This window comes from Oryctolagus cuniculus, chromosome 10, assembly GCF_051225735.1.
Source record: "Oryctolagus cuniculus isolate XC-2025 breed Fujian yellow rabbit chromosome 10, ASM5122573v1, whole genome shotgun sequence".
Taxonomy (NCBI): Eukaryota; Metazoa; Chordata; class Mammalia; order Lagomorpha; family Leporidae; genus Oryctolagus; species Oryctolagus cuniculus.
In genome coordinates this window covers 73171310-73184897 of record NC_142876.1, presented here as the reverse complement: position 1 = coordinate 73184897, position 13588 = coordinate 73171310, and the positions used below count along the sequence as shown (strand labels likewise).

The 13588-nt window shown below is 45.3% G+C and overlaps 1 non-coding gene across 1 annotated transcript; it reads right to left on the bottom strand.

Moving 5' to 3' along the window:
- Window positions 1–11697: 11697 nt before the first annotated feature.
- Window positions 11698–11991, bottom strand: LOC149123822 (signal recognition particle RNA). The gene has a single exon (XR_016215186.1).
- Window positions 11992–13588: the final 1597 nt, after the last annotated feature.

Genomic DNA, 13588 nt, shown 5'->3' with positions numbered 1-13588 from the left:
TTGGGAGTAGGTAAGTGCAGCAGATGGTAGATCTGTAACCCAATGAAGCAGACACAGCTTACGGGAGTTCTGTAGCTTAGGAGTATGTGAATTCAGCATGTAAAATTTCTGTAACCCTATTAGAGAAGGTACAGATTATGAGAGTTTTGTAGCGTGGCAGTTGGTAAATTCACTCAAACGGAGTTCTGTAACACCAGTGCAGCAGACACAGCTTACGGGCATCCGTAGCTTGAGAGTAGGTAAATGCAGCATATGGAAGGTCTATGACCCAAGTGTAGACGACACAGCCTATGGGAGTCCTGTAGCTTGGAAGTAGGCAAATGCAGCCTATGGGACTTCTGTTATCCTAGTGTAGCAGACACAGCTCATGGGAGTTCTGCCGCCTGGGTGTAGGCAAATGCAGCATTTCGGAATTCTGTAACCCTACTGTAGCAGACACAGCTTTCGGGAGTTCTGTAGCTTGGGAGAAGGTCAATGCACGATATGAGACTTCTGTAACTCTAGTGTATTAGACACAGCATATGGGAGTTCTGTTATCCTAGTGTAGCAGACACAGCTTATGGGAGTTCTGTTATCCTAGCGTAGCAGACACAGCTTATGGGAGTTCTGCCACCTGGGTGTAGGCAAATGCAGCATATGGGAATTCTGTAACCGTAGTGTAGCAGACAGAGTTGACGAGAGGTCTGTAGCTTGGGAGAAGGAAAATGCAGCATGTGTGAGTTCTGTAAGACTAGTTTAGCAGACACAGCGTATAGGAGTTCTGTAGCTTCGGAGTAGGTAAATGTAGTAAATGGGAGTTCTGCAACCGTATTGCAGCAGACACAGCTTACGGGAGTACTATACCTTGGAAGCAGGTAAATGCAGTATATAGCAGTTGTGTAACCCTAGTGTTGCAGACACAACGTACAGGAGTTCTGCACCTTGGGAGTAGGTAAATTCAGTATATGAAGTTCTGTAACCCTAGTGTAGCAGACACAGTTACAGAAGGGCTGTAGCTTGGGAGTTGGTAAATGTAGCATAAGGCATCTCTGTAACACTAGTATAGCAGAAATCAGCTTACAGGAGTTTTGTAGCTTGGGAGTAGGTAAATGTAGTAAATGGGAGTTCTGCAACCGTATTGCTGCAGACAGAGCTTATGGGACTGCTGCACCTTGGAAGCAGGTAAATGCAGTGTAAAGCTGTATATTTCTGTAGCTTGGGAGTTGGTAAGTGCAGCATATGGTAGATCTGTAACCCTAGTGTAGCAGACACAGCTTACAGGAGTTCTGTAGCTTGCGAGTAGGTAAATGTAACGCTAATGTAGCAGAAAACAGCTTACAGGCATTTTGTAGCTTGTGAGTAGGTAAATGTAGTAAATGGGAGTTCTGTAACCGTAGTGTCGCAGACACAGCTTATGGGAGTTCTGTACCTTGGATACAGGTAAAGCAGCATATAGGAGTTCTGTAACGCTAGTTTAGCAGACACAGCTTTCAGGATTTCTGTAGCTTGGGAGTTGGTAAGTGCAGCATATGGTAGATCTGTAACCCTAGTGTTGCAGACACAGCACACAGGAGTTCTGTGGATTCAGGGTAGGTAAATGCAGCATGTAAAATTTCTGTAACCTATTAGAGAAGGTACAGATTATGAGAGTTTTGTAGCGTGGCAGTTGGTAAATTCACTCAAACGGAGTTCTGAAACACCAGTGCAGCAGACACAGCTTACGGGCATCTGTAGCTTGGGAGTAGGTAAATGCAGTATATGGAAGTTCTATAACCCAAGTGTAGACGACACAGCCTACGGGAGTCCTGTAGCTTGGAAGTAGGTAAATGCAGCGTATGGGAGTTCTGTTATCCTAGTGTAGCAGACACAGCTTATGGGAGTTCTGCCGCCTGGGTGTAGGCAAAAGCAGCATATGGGAATTCTATAACTGCAGTGTAGCAGACAGAGTTGACGAGAGGTCTGTAGCTAGGGAGAAGGAAAATGCAGCATGTGTGAGTTCTGTAACACTAGTTTAGCAGACACAGCGTATAGGAGTTCTCTAGCTTCGGAGTAGGTAAATGTAGTAAAGGGAGTTCTGCAACCGTATTGCAGCAGACAGAGCTTACGGCAGTACTGCACCTTGGAAGCAGGTAAACGCGGTATATAGCAGTTGTGTAACCCTAGTGTTGCAGACACAAGTTGCAGAAGTTCTGCACCTTGGGAGTAGGTAAATTCAGTATATGAAGTTCTGTAACCCTAGTGTAGCAGACACAGCTTACGGGAGTTCTGTAGCTTGGGAGTGGGTAAAAGTAGCATATGGCAGCTAACACTATTGTAGCAGAAATCAGCTTAGAGGAATTTTGTAGCTTGTGAGTAGGTAAATGTAGAAAATGGGAGTTCTGTAACCGTATTGCAGCAGACAGAGCTTAGGTTAGTGCTATACCTTGGAAGCATGTAAATGCAGTATATAGGTGTTCGGTAATGCTAGTTTAGCAGATAGAGCTTACGGGATTTCTGAAGCTTGGGAGTAGGTAAGTGCAGCAGATGGTAGATCTGTAACCCAATGAAGCAGACACAGCTTACGGGAGTTCTGTAGCTTAGGAGTATGTGAATTCAGCATGTAAAATTTCTGTAACCCTATTAGAGAAGGTACAGATTATGAGAGTTTTGTAGCGTGGCAGTTGGTAAATTCACTCAAACGGAGTTCTGTAACACCAGTGCAGCAGACACAGCTTACGGGCATCCGTAGCTTGAGAGTAGGTAAATGCAGCATATGGAAGGTCTATGACCCAAGTGTAGACGACACAGCCTATGGGAGTCCTGTAGCTTGGAAGTAGGCAAATGCAGCCTATGGGACTTCTGTTATCCTAGTGTAGCAGACACAGCTCATGGGAGTTCTGCCGCCTGGGTGTAGGCAAATGCAGCATTTCGGAATTCTGTAACCCTACTGTAGCAGACACAGCTTTCGGGAGTTCTGTAGCTTGGGAGAAGGTCAATGCACGATATGAGACTTCTGTAACTCTAGTGTATTAGACACAGCATATGGGAGTTCTGTTATCCTAGTGTAGCAGACACAGCTTATGGGAGTTCTGTTATCCTAGCGTAGCAGACACAGCTTATGGGAGTTCTGCCACCTGGGTGTAGGCAAATGCAGCATATGGGAATTCTGTAACCGTAGTGTAGCAGACAGAGTTGACGAGAGGTCTGTAGCTTGGGAGAAGGAAAATGCAGCATGTGTGAGTTCTGTAAGACTAGTTTAGCAGACACAGCGTATAGGAGTTCTGTAGCTTCGGAGTAGGTAAATGTAGTAAATGGGAGTTCTGCAACCGTATTGCAGCAGACACAGCTTACGGGAGTACTATACCTTGGAAGCAGGTAAATGCAGTATATAGCAGTTGTGTAACCCTAGTGTTGCAGACACAACGTACAGGAGTTCTGCACCTTGGGAGTAGGTAAATTCAGTATATGAAGTTCTGTAACCCTAGTGTAGCAGACACAGTTACAGAAGGGCTGTAGCTTGGGAGTTGGTAAATGTAGCATAAGGCATCTCTGTAACACTAGTATAGCAGAAATCAGCTTACAGGAGTTTTGTAGCTTGGGAGTAGGTAAATGTAGTAAATGGGAGTTCTGCAACCGTATTGCTGCAGACAGAGCTTATGGGACTGCTGCACCTTGGAAGCAGGTAAATGCAGTGTAAAGCTGTATATTTCTGTAGCTTGGGAGTTGGTAAGTGCAGCATATGGTAGATCTGTAACCCTAGTGTAGCAGACACAGCTTACAGGAGTTCTGTAGCTTGCGAGTAGGTAAATGTAACGCTAATGTAGCAGAAAACAGCTTACAGGCATTTTGTAGCTTGTGAGTAGGTAAATGTAGTAAATGGGAGTTCTGTAACCGTAGTGTCGCAGACACAGCTTATGGGAGTTCTGTACCTTGGATACAGGTAAAGCAGCATATAGGAGTTCTGTAACGCTAGTTTAGCAGACACAGCTTTCAGGATTTCTGTAGCTTGGGAGTTGGTAAGTGCAGCATATGGTAGATCTGTAACCCTAGTGTTGCAGACACAGCACACAGGAGTTCTGTGGATTCAGGGTAGGTAAATGCAGCATGTAAAATTTCTGTAACCTATTAGAGAAGGTACAGATTATGAGAGTTTTGTAGCGTGGCAGTTGGTAAATTCACTCAAACGGAGTTCTGAAACACCAGTGCAGCAGACACAGCTTACGGGCATCTGTAGCTTGGGAGTAGGTAAATGCAGTATATGGAAGTTCTATAACCCAAGTGTAGACGACACAGCCTACGGGAGTCCTGTAGCTTGGAAGTAGGTAAATGCAGCGTATGGGAGTTCTGTTATCCTAGTGTAGCAGACACAGCTTATGGGAGTTCTGCCGCCTGGGTGTAGGCAAAAGCAGCATATGGGAATTCTATAACTGCAGTGTAGCAGACAGAGTTGACGAGAGGTCTGTAGCTAGGGAGAAGGAAAATGCAGCATGTGTGAGTTCTGTAACACTAGTTTAGCAGACACAGCGTATAGGAGTTCTCTAGCTTCGGAGTAGGTAAATGTAGTAAAGGGAGTTCTGCAACCGTATTGCAGCAGACAGAGCTTACGGCAGTACTGCACCTTGGAAGCAGGTAAACGCGGTATATAGCAGTTGTGTAACCCTAGTGTTGCAGACACAAGTTGCAGAAGTTCTGCACCTTGGGAGTAGGTAAATTCAGTATATGAAGTTCTGTAACCCTAGTGTAGCAGACACAGCTTACGGGAGTTCTGTAGCTTGGGAGTGGGTAAAAGTAGCATATGGCAGCTAACACTATTGTAGCAGAAATCAGCTTAGAGGAATTTTGTAGCTTGTGAGTAGGTAAATGTAGAAAATGGGAGTTCTGTAACCGTATTGCAGCAGACAGAGCTTAGGTTAGTGCTATACCTTGGAAGCATGTAAATGCAGTATATAGGTGTTCGGTAATGCTAGTTTAGCAGATAGAGCTTACGGGATTTCTGAAGCTTGGGAGTAGGTAAGTGCAGCAGATGGTAGATCTGTAACCCAATGAAGCAGACACAGCTTACGGGAGTTCTGTAGCTTAGGAGTATGTGAATTCAGCATGTAAAATTTCTGTAACCCTATTAGAGAAGGTACAGATTATGAGAGTTTTGTAGCGTGGCAGTTGGTAAATTCACTCAAACGGAGTTCTGTAACACCAGTGCAGCAGACACAGCTTACGGGCATCCGTAGCTTGAGAGTAGGTAAATGCAGCATATGGAAGGTCTATAACCCAAGTGTAGACGACACAGCCTATGGGAGTCCTGTAGCTTGGAAGTAGGCAAATGCAGCCTATGGGACTTCTGTTATCCTAGTGTAGCAGACACAGCTCATGGGAGTTCTGCCGCCTGGGTGTAGGCAAATGCAGCATTTCGGAATTCTGTAACCCTACTGTAGCAGACACAGCTTTCGGGAGTTCTGTAGCTTGGGAGAAGGTCAATGCACGATATGAGACTTCTGTAACTCTAGTGTATTAGACAGCTTCCAGGAGGTCTAAAGCTTGGGAGAAGGCAAATGCAATAAATAGGAGTTCTGTAACTCTAGTGTATTAGACACAGCATATGGGAGTTCTGTTATCCTAGTGTAGCAGACACAGCTTATGGGAGTTCTGTTATCCTAGCGTAGCAGACACAGCTTATGGGAGTTCTGCCGCCTGGGTGTAGGCAAATGCAGCATATGGGAATTCTGTAACCGTAGTGTAGCAGACAGAGTTGACGAGAGGTCTGTAGCTTGGGAGAAGGAAAATGCAGCATGTGTGAGTTCTGTAAGACTAGTTTAGCAGACACAGCGTATAGGAGTTCTGTAGCTTCGGAGTAGGTAAATGTAGTAAATGGGAGTTCTGCAACCGTATTGCAGCAGACACAGCTTACGGGAGTACTATACCTTGGAAGCAGGTAAATGCAGTATATAGCAGTTGTGTAACCCTAGTGTTGCAGACACAACGTACAGGAGTTCTGCACCTTGGGAGTAGGTAAATTCAGTATATGAAGTTCTGTAACCCTAGTGTAGCAGACACAGTTACAGAAGGGCTGTAGCTTGGGAGTTGGTAAATGTAGCATAAGGCATCTCTGTAACACTAGTATAGCAGAAATCAGCTTACAGGAGTTTTGTAGCTTGGGAGTAGGTAAATGTAGTAAATGGGAGTTCTGCAACCGTATTGCTGCAGACAGAGCTTATGGGACTGCTGCACCTTGGAAGCAGGTAAATGCAGTGTAAAGCTGTATATTTCTGTAGCTTCGGAGTTGGTAAGTGCAGCATATGGTAGATCTGTAACCCTAGTGTAGCAGACACAGCTTACAGGAGTTCTGTAGCTTGCGAGTAGGTAAATGTAACGCTAATGTAGCAGAAAACAGCTTACAGGCATTTTGTAGCTTGTGAGTAGGTAAATGTAGTAAATGGGAGTTCTGTAACCGTAGTGTCGCAGACACAGCTTATGGGAGTTCTGTACCTTGGATACAGGTAAAGCAGCATATAGGAGTTCTGTAACGCTAGTTTAGCAGACACAGCTTTCAGGATTTCTGTAGCTTGGGAGTTGGTAAGTGCAGCATATGGTAGATCTGTAACCCTAGTGTTGCAGACACAGCACACAGGAGTTCTGTGGATTCAGGGTAGGTAAATGCAGCATGTAAAATTTCTGTAACCTATTAGAGAAGGTACAGATTATGAGAGTTTTGTAGCGTGGCAGTTGGTAAATTCACTCAAACGGAGTTCTGAAACACCAGTGCAGCAGACACAGCTTACGGGCATCTGTAGCTTGGGAGTAGGTAAATGCAGTATATGGAAGTTCTATAACCCAAGTGTAGACGACACAGCCTACGGGAGTCCTGTAGCTTGGAAGTAGGTAAATGCAGCGTATGGGAGTTCTGTTATCCTAGTGTAGCAGACACAGCTTATGGGAGTTCTGCCGCCTGGGTGTAGGCAAAAGCAGCATATGGGAATTCTATAACTGCAGTGTAGCAGACAGAGTTGACGAGAGGTCTGTAGCTAGGGAGAAGGAAAATGCAGCATGTGTGAGTTCTGTAACACTAGTTTAGCAGACACAGCGTATAGGAGTTCTCTAGCTTCGGAGTAGGTAAATGTAGTAAAGGGAGTTCTGCAACCGTATTGCAGCAGACAGAGCTTACGGCAGTACTGCACCTTGGAAGCAGGTAAATGCGGTATATAGCAGTTGTGTAACCCTAGTGTTGCAGACACAAGTTGCAGAAGTTCTGCACCTTGGGAGTATGTAAATTCAGTATATGAAGTTCTGTAACCCTAGTGTAGCAGACACAGCTTACGGGAGTTCTGTAGCTTGGGAGTGGGTAAAAGTAGCATATGGCAGCTAACACTATTGTAGCAGAAATCAGCTTAGAGGAATTTTGTAGCTTGTGAGTAGGTAAATGTAGAAAATGGGAGTTCTGTAACCGTATTGCAGCAGACAGAGCTTAGGGGAGTGCTATACCTTGGAAGCATGTAAATGCAGTATATAGGTGTTCGGTAATGCTAGTTTAGCAGATAGAGCTTACGGGATTTCTGAAGCTTGGGAGTAGGTAAGTGCAGCAGATGGTAGATCTGTAACCCAATGAAGCAGACACAGCTTACGGGAGTTCTGTAGCTTAGGAGTATGTGAATTCAGCATGTAAAATTTCTGTAACCCTATTATAGAAGGTACAGATTATGAGAGTTTGTAGCGTGGCAGTTGGTAAATTCACTCAAGCGGAGTTCTGTAACACCAGTGCAGCAGACACAGCTTACGGGCATCCGTAGCTTGAGAGTAGGTAAATGCAGCATATGGAAGGTCTATAACCCAAGTGTAGACGACACAGCCTATGGGAGTCCTGCACCTTGGAAGTAGACAAATGCAGCCTATGGGACTTCTGTTATCCTAGTGTAGCAGACACAGCTCATGGGAGTTCTGCCGCCTGGGTGTAGGCAAATGCAGCATTTCGGAATTCTGTAACCCTACTGTAGCAGACACAGCTTTCGGGAGTTCTGCACCTTGGGAGTATGTAAATTCAGTATATGAAGTTCTGTAACCCTAGTGTAGCAGACACAGTTACAGAAGGGCTGTAGCTTGGGAGTTGGTAAATGTAGCATAAGGCATCTCTGTAACACTAGTATAGCAGAAATCAGCTTACAGGAGTTTTGTAGCTTGTGAGTAGGTAAATGTAGTAAATGGGAGTTCTGCAACCGTATTGCTGCAGACAGAGCTTATGGGACTGCTGCACCTTGGAAGCAGGTAAATGCAGTGTAAAGCTGTATATTTCTGTAGCTTGGGAGTTGGTAAGTGCAGCATATGGTAGATCTGTAACCCTAGTGTAGCAGACACAGCTTACAGGAGTTCTGTAGCTTGGGAGTAGGTAAATGTAACGCTAATGTAGCAGAAAACAGCTTACAGGAATTTTGTAGCTTGTGAGTAGGTAAATGTAGTAAATGGGAGTTCTGTAACCGTAGTGTCGCAGACACAGCTTATGGGAGTTCTGTACCTTGGATACAGGTAAAGCAGCATATAGGAGTTCTGTAACGCTAGTTTAGCAGACACAGCTTTCAGGATTTCTGTAGCTTGGGAGTTGGTAAGTGCAGCATATGGTAGATCTGTAACCCTAGTGTTGCAGACACAGCACACAGGAGTTCTGTGGATTCAGGGTAGGAAAATGCAGCATGTAAAATTTCTGTAACCTATTAGAGAAGGTACAGATTATGAGAGTTTTGTAGCGTGGCAGTTGGTAAATTCACTCAAACGGAGTTCTGAAACACCAGTGCAGCAGACACAGCTTACGGGCATCTGTAGCTTGGGAGTAGGTAAATGCAGTATATGGAAGTTCTATAACCCAAGTGTAGACGACACAGCCTACGGGAGTCCTGTAGCTTGGAAGTAGGTAAATGCAGCGTATGGGAGTTCTGTTATCCTAGTGTAGCAGACACAGCTTATGGGAGTTCTGCCGCCTGGGTGTAGGCAAAAGCAGCATATGGGAATTCTATAACTGCAGTGTAGCAGACAGAGTTGACGAGAGGTCTGTAGCTAGGGAGAAGGAAAATGCAGCATGTGTGAGTTCTGTAACACTAGTTTAGCAGACACAGCGTATAGGAGTTCTCTAGCTTCGGAGTAGGTAAATGTAGTAAAGGGAGTTCTGCAACCGTATTGCAGCAGACAGAGCTTACGGCAGTACTGCACCTTGGAAGCAGGTAAACGCGGTATATAGCAGTTGTGTAACCCTAGTGTTGCAGACACAAGTTGCAGAAGTTCTGCACCTTGGGAGTAGGTAAATTCAGTATATGAAGTTCTGTAACCCTAGTGTAGCAGACACAGCTTACGGGAGTTCTGTAGCTTGGGAGTGGGTAAAAGTAGCATATGGCAGCTAACACTATTGTAGCAGAAATCAGCTTAGAGGAATTTTGTAGCTTGTGAGTAGGTAAATGGAGAAAATGGGAGTTCTGTAACCGTATTGCAGCAGACAGAGCTTAGGTTAGTGCTATACCTTGGAAGCATGTAAATGCAGTACATAGGTGTTCGGTAATGCTAGTTTAGCAGAGAGCTTACGGGATTTCTGAAGCTTGGGAGTAGGTAAGTGCAGCAGATGGTAGATCTGTAACCCAATGAAGCAGACACAGCTTACGGGAGTTCTGTAGCTTAGGAGTATGTGAATTCAGCATGTAAAATTTCTGTAACCCTATTAGAGAAGGTACAGATTATGAGAGTTTTGTAGCGTGGCAGTTGGTAAATTCACTCAAACGGAGTTCTGTAACACCAGTGCAGCAGACACAGCTTACGGGCATCCGTAGCTTGAGAGTAGGTAAATGCAGCATATGGAAGGTCTATAACCCAAGTGTAGACGACACAGCCTATGGGAGTCCTGTAGCTTGGAAGTAGGCAAATGCAGCCTATGGGACTTCTGTTATCCTAGTGTAGCAGACACAGCTCATGGGAGTTCTGCCGCCTGGGTGTAGGCAAATGCAGCATTTCGGAATTCTGTAACCCTACTGTAGCAGACACAGCTTTCGGGAGTTCTGTAGCTTGGGAGAAGGTCAATGCACGATATGAGACTTCTGTAACTCTAGTGTATTAGACAGCTTCCAGGAGGTCTAAAGCTTGGGAGAAGGCAAATGCAATAAATAGGAGTTCTGTAACTCTAGTGTATTAGACACAGCATATGGGAGTTCTGTTATCCTAGTGTAGCAGACACAGCTTATGGGAGTTCTGTTATCCTAGCGTAGCAGACACAGCTTATGGGAGTTCTGCCGCCTGGGTGTAGGCAAATGCAGCATATGGGAATTCTGTAACCGTAGTGTAGCAGACAGAGTTGACGAGAGGTCTGTAGCTTGGGAGAAGGAAAATGCAGCATGTGTGAGTTCTGTAAGACTAGTTTAGCAGACACAGCGTATAGGAGTTCTGTAGCTTTGGAGTAGGTAAATGTAGTAAATGGGAGTTCTGCAACCATATTGCAGCAGACACAGCTTACGGGAGTACTATACCTTGGAAGCAGGTAAATGCAGTATATAGCAGTTGTGTAACCCTAGTGTTGCAGACACAACGTACAGGAGTTCTGCACCTTGGGAGTAGGTAAATTCAGTATATGAAGTTCTGTAACCCTAGTGTAGCAGACACAGTTACAGAAGGGCTGTAGCTTGGGAGTTGGTAAATGCAGTATATGGAAGTTCTATAACCCAAGTGTAGACGACACAGCCTACGGGAGTCCTGTAGCTTGGAAGTAGGTAAATGCAGCGTATGGGAGTTCTGTTATCCTAGTGTAGCAGACACAGCTTATGGGAGTTCTGCCGCCTGGGTGTAGGCAAAAGCAGCATATGGGAATTCTATAACTGCAGTGTAGCAGACAGAGTTGATGAGAGGTCTGTAGCTAGGGAGAAGGAAAATGCAGCATGTGTGAGTTCTGTAACACTAGTTTAGCAGACACAGCGTATAGGAGTTCTGTAGCTTCGGAGTAGGTAAATGTAGTAAATGGGAGTTCTGCAACCGTATTGCAGCAGACACAGCTTACGGCAGTACTGCACCTTGGAAGCAGGTAAACGCGGTATATAGCAGTTGTTTAACCCTAGTGTTGCAGACACAAGTTGCAGAAGTTCTGCACCTTGGGAGTAGGTAAATTCAGTATATGAAGTTCTGTAACCCTAGTGTAGCAGACACAGCTTACGGGAGTTCTGTAGCTTGGGAGTGGGTAAAAGTAGCATATGGCAGCTAACACTATTGTAGCAGAAATCAGCTTAGAGGAATTTTGTAGCTTGTGAGTAGGTAAATGTAGAAAATGGGAGTTCTGTAACCGTATTGCAGCAGACAGAGCTTAGGTTAGTGCTATACCTTGGAAGCATGTAAATGCAGTATATAGGTGTTCGGTAATGCTAGTTTAGCAGATAGAGCTTACTGGATTTCTGAAGCAGATGGTAGATGCTGTAACCCAATGAAGCAGACACAGCTTACGGGAGTTCTGTAGCTTAGGAGTATGTGAATTCAGCATGTAAAATTTCTGTAACCCTATTAGAGAAGGTACAGATTATGAGAGTTTTGTAGCGTGGCAGTTGGTAAATTCACTCAAACGGAGTTCTGTAACACCAGTGCAGCAGACACAGCTTACGGGCATCCGTAGCTTGAGAGTAGGTAAATGCAGCATATGGAAGGTCTATAACCCAAGTGTAGACGACACAGCCTATGGGAGTCCTGTAGCTTGGAAGTAGGCAAATGCAGCCTATGGGACTTCTGTTATCCTAGTGTAGCAGACACAGCTCATGGGAGTTCTGCCGCCTGGGTGTAGGCAAATGCAGCATTTCGGAATTCTGATCAGCACGGGAGTTTTGACCTGCTCCGTTTCCGACCTGGGCCGGTTCACCCCTCCTTAGGCAACCTGGTGGTCCCCCGCTCCCGGGAGGTCACCATATTGATGCCGAACTTAGTGCGGACACCCGATCGGCATAGCGCACGACAGCCCAGAACTCCTGGACTCAAGCGATCCTCCGGCCTCAGCCTCCCGAGTAGCTGGGACTACAGGCGCGCGCCACCGCGCCCGGCCATTTCGGAATTCTGTAACCCTACTGTAGCAGACACAGCTTTCGGGAGTTCTGTAGCTTGGGAGAAGGTCAATGCACGATATGAGACTTCTGTAACTCTAGTGTATTAGACAGCTTCCAGGAGGTCTAAAGCTTGGGAGAAGGCAAATGCAATAAATAGGAGTTCTGTAACTCTAGTGTATTAGACACAGCATATGGGAGTTCTGTTATCCTAGTGTAGCAGACACAGCTTATGGGAGTTCTGTTATCCTAGCGTAGCAGACACAGCTTATGGGAGTTCTGCCGCCTGGGTGTAGGCAAATGCAGCATATGGGAATTCTGTAACCGTAGTGTAGCAGACAGAGTTGACGAGAGGTCTGTAGCTTGGGAGAAGGAAAATGCAGCATGTGTGAGTTCTGTAAGACTAGTTTAGCAGACACAGCGTATAGGAGTTCTGTAGCTTCGGAGTAGGTAAATGTAGTAAATGGGAGTTCTGCAACCGTATTGCAGCAGACACAGCTTACGGGAGTACTATACCTTGGAAGCAGGTAAATGCAGTATATAGCAGTTGTGTAACCCTAGTGTTGCAGACACAACGTACAGGAGTTCTGCACCTTGGGAGTAGGTAAATTCAGTATATGAAGTTCTGTAACCCTAGTGTAGCAGACACAGTTACAGAAGGGCTGTAGCTTGGGAGTTGGTAAATGTAGCATAAGGCATCTCTGTAACACTAGTATAGCAGAAATCAGCTTACAGGAGTTTTGTAGCTTGGGAGTAGGTAAATGTAGTAAATGGGAGTTCTGCAACCGTATTGCTGCAGACAGAGCTTATGGGACTGCTGCACCTTGGAAGCAGGTAAATGCAGTGTAAAGCTGTATATTTCTGTAGCTTCGGAGTTGGTAAGTGCAGCATATGGTAGATCTGTAACCCTAGTGTAGCAGACACAGCTTACAGGAGTTCTGTAGCTTGGGAGTAGGTAAATGTAACGCTAATGTAGCAGAAAACAGCTTACAGGAATTTTGTAGCTTGTGAGTAGGTAAATGTAGTAAATGGGAGTTCTGTAACCGTAGTGTCGCAGACACAGCTTATGGGAGTTCTGTACCTTGGATACAGGTAAAGCAGCATATAGGAGTTCTGTAACGCTAGTTTAGCAGACACAGCTTTCAGGATTTCTGTAGCTTGGGAGTTGGTAAGTGCAGCATATGGTAGATCTGTAACCCTAGTGTTGCAGACACAGCACACAGGAGTTCTGTGGATTCAGGGTAGGAAAATGCAGCATGTAAAATTTCTGTAACCTATTAGAGAAGGTACAGATTATGAGAGTTTTGTAGCGTGGCAGTTGGTAAATTCACTCAAACGGAGTTCTGAAACACCAGTGCAGCAGACACAGCTTACGGGCATCTGTAGCTTGGGAGTAGGTAAATGCAGTATATGGAAGTTCTATAACCCAAGTGTAGACGACACAGCCTACGGGAGTCCTGTAGCTTGGAAGTAGGTAAATGCAGCGTATGGGAGTTCTGTTATCCTAGTGTAGCAGACACAGCTTATGGGAGTTCTGCCGCCTGGGTGTAGGCAAAAGCAGCATATGGGAATTCTATAACTGCAGTGTAGCAGACAGA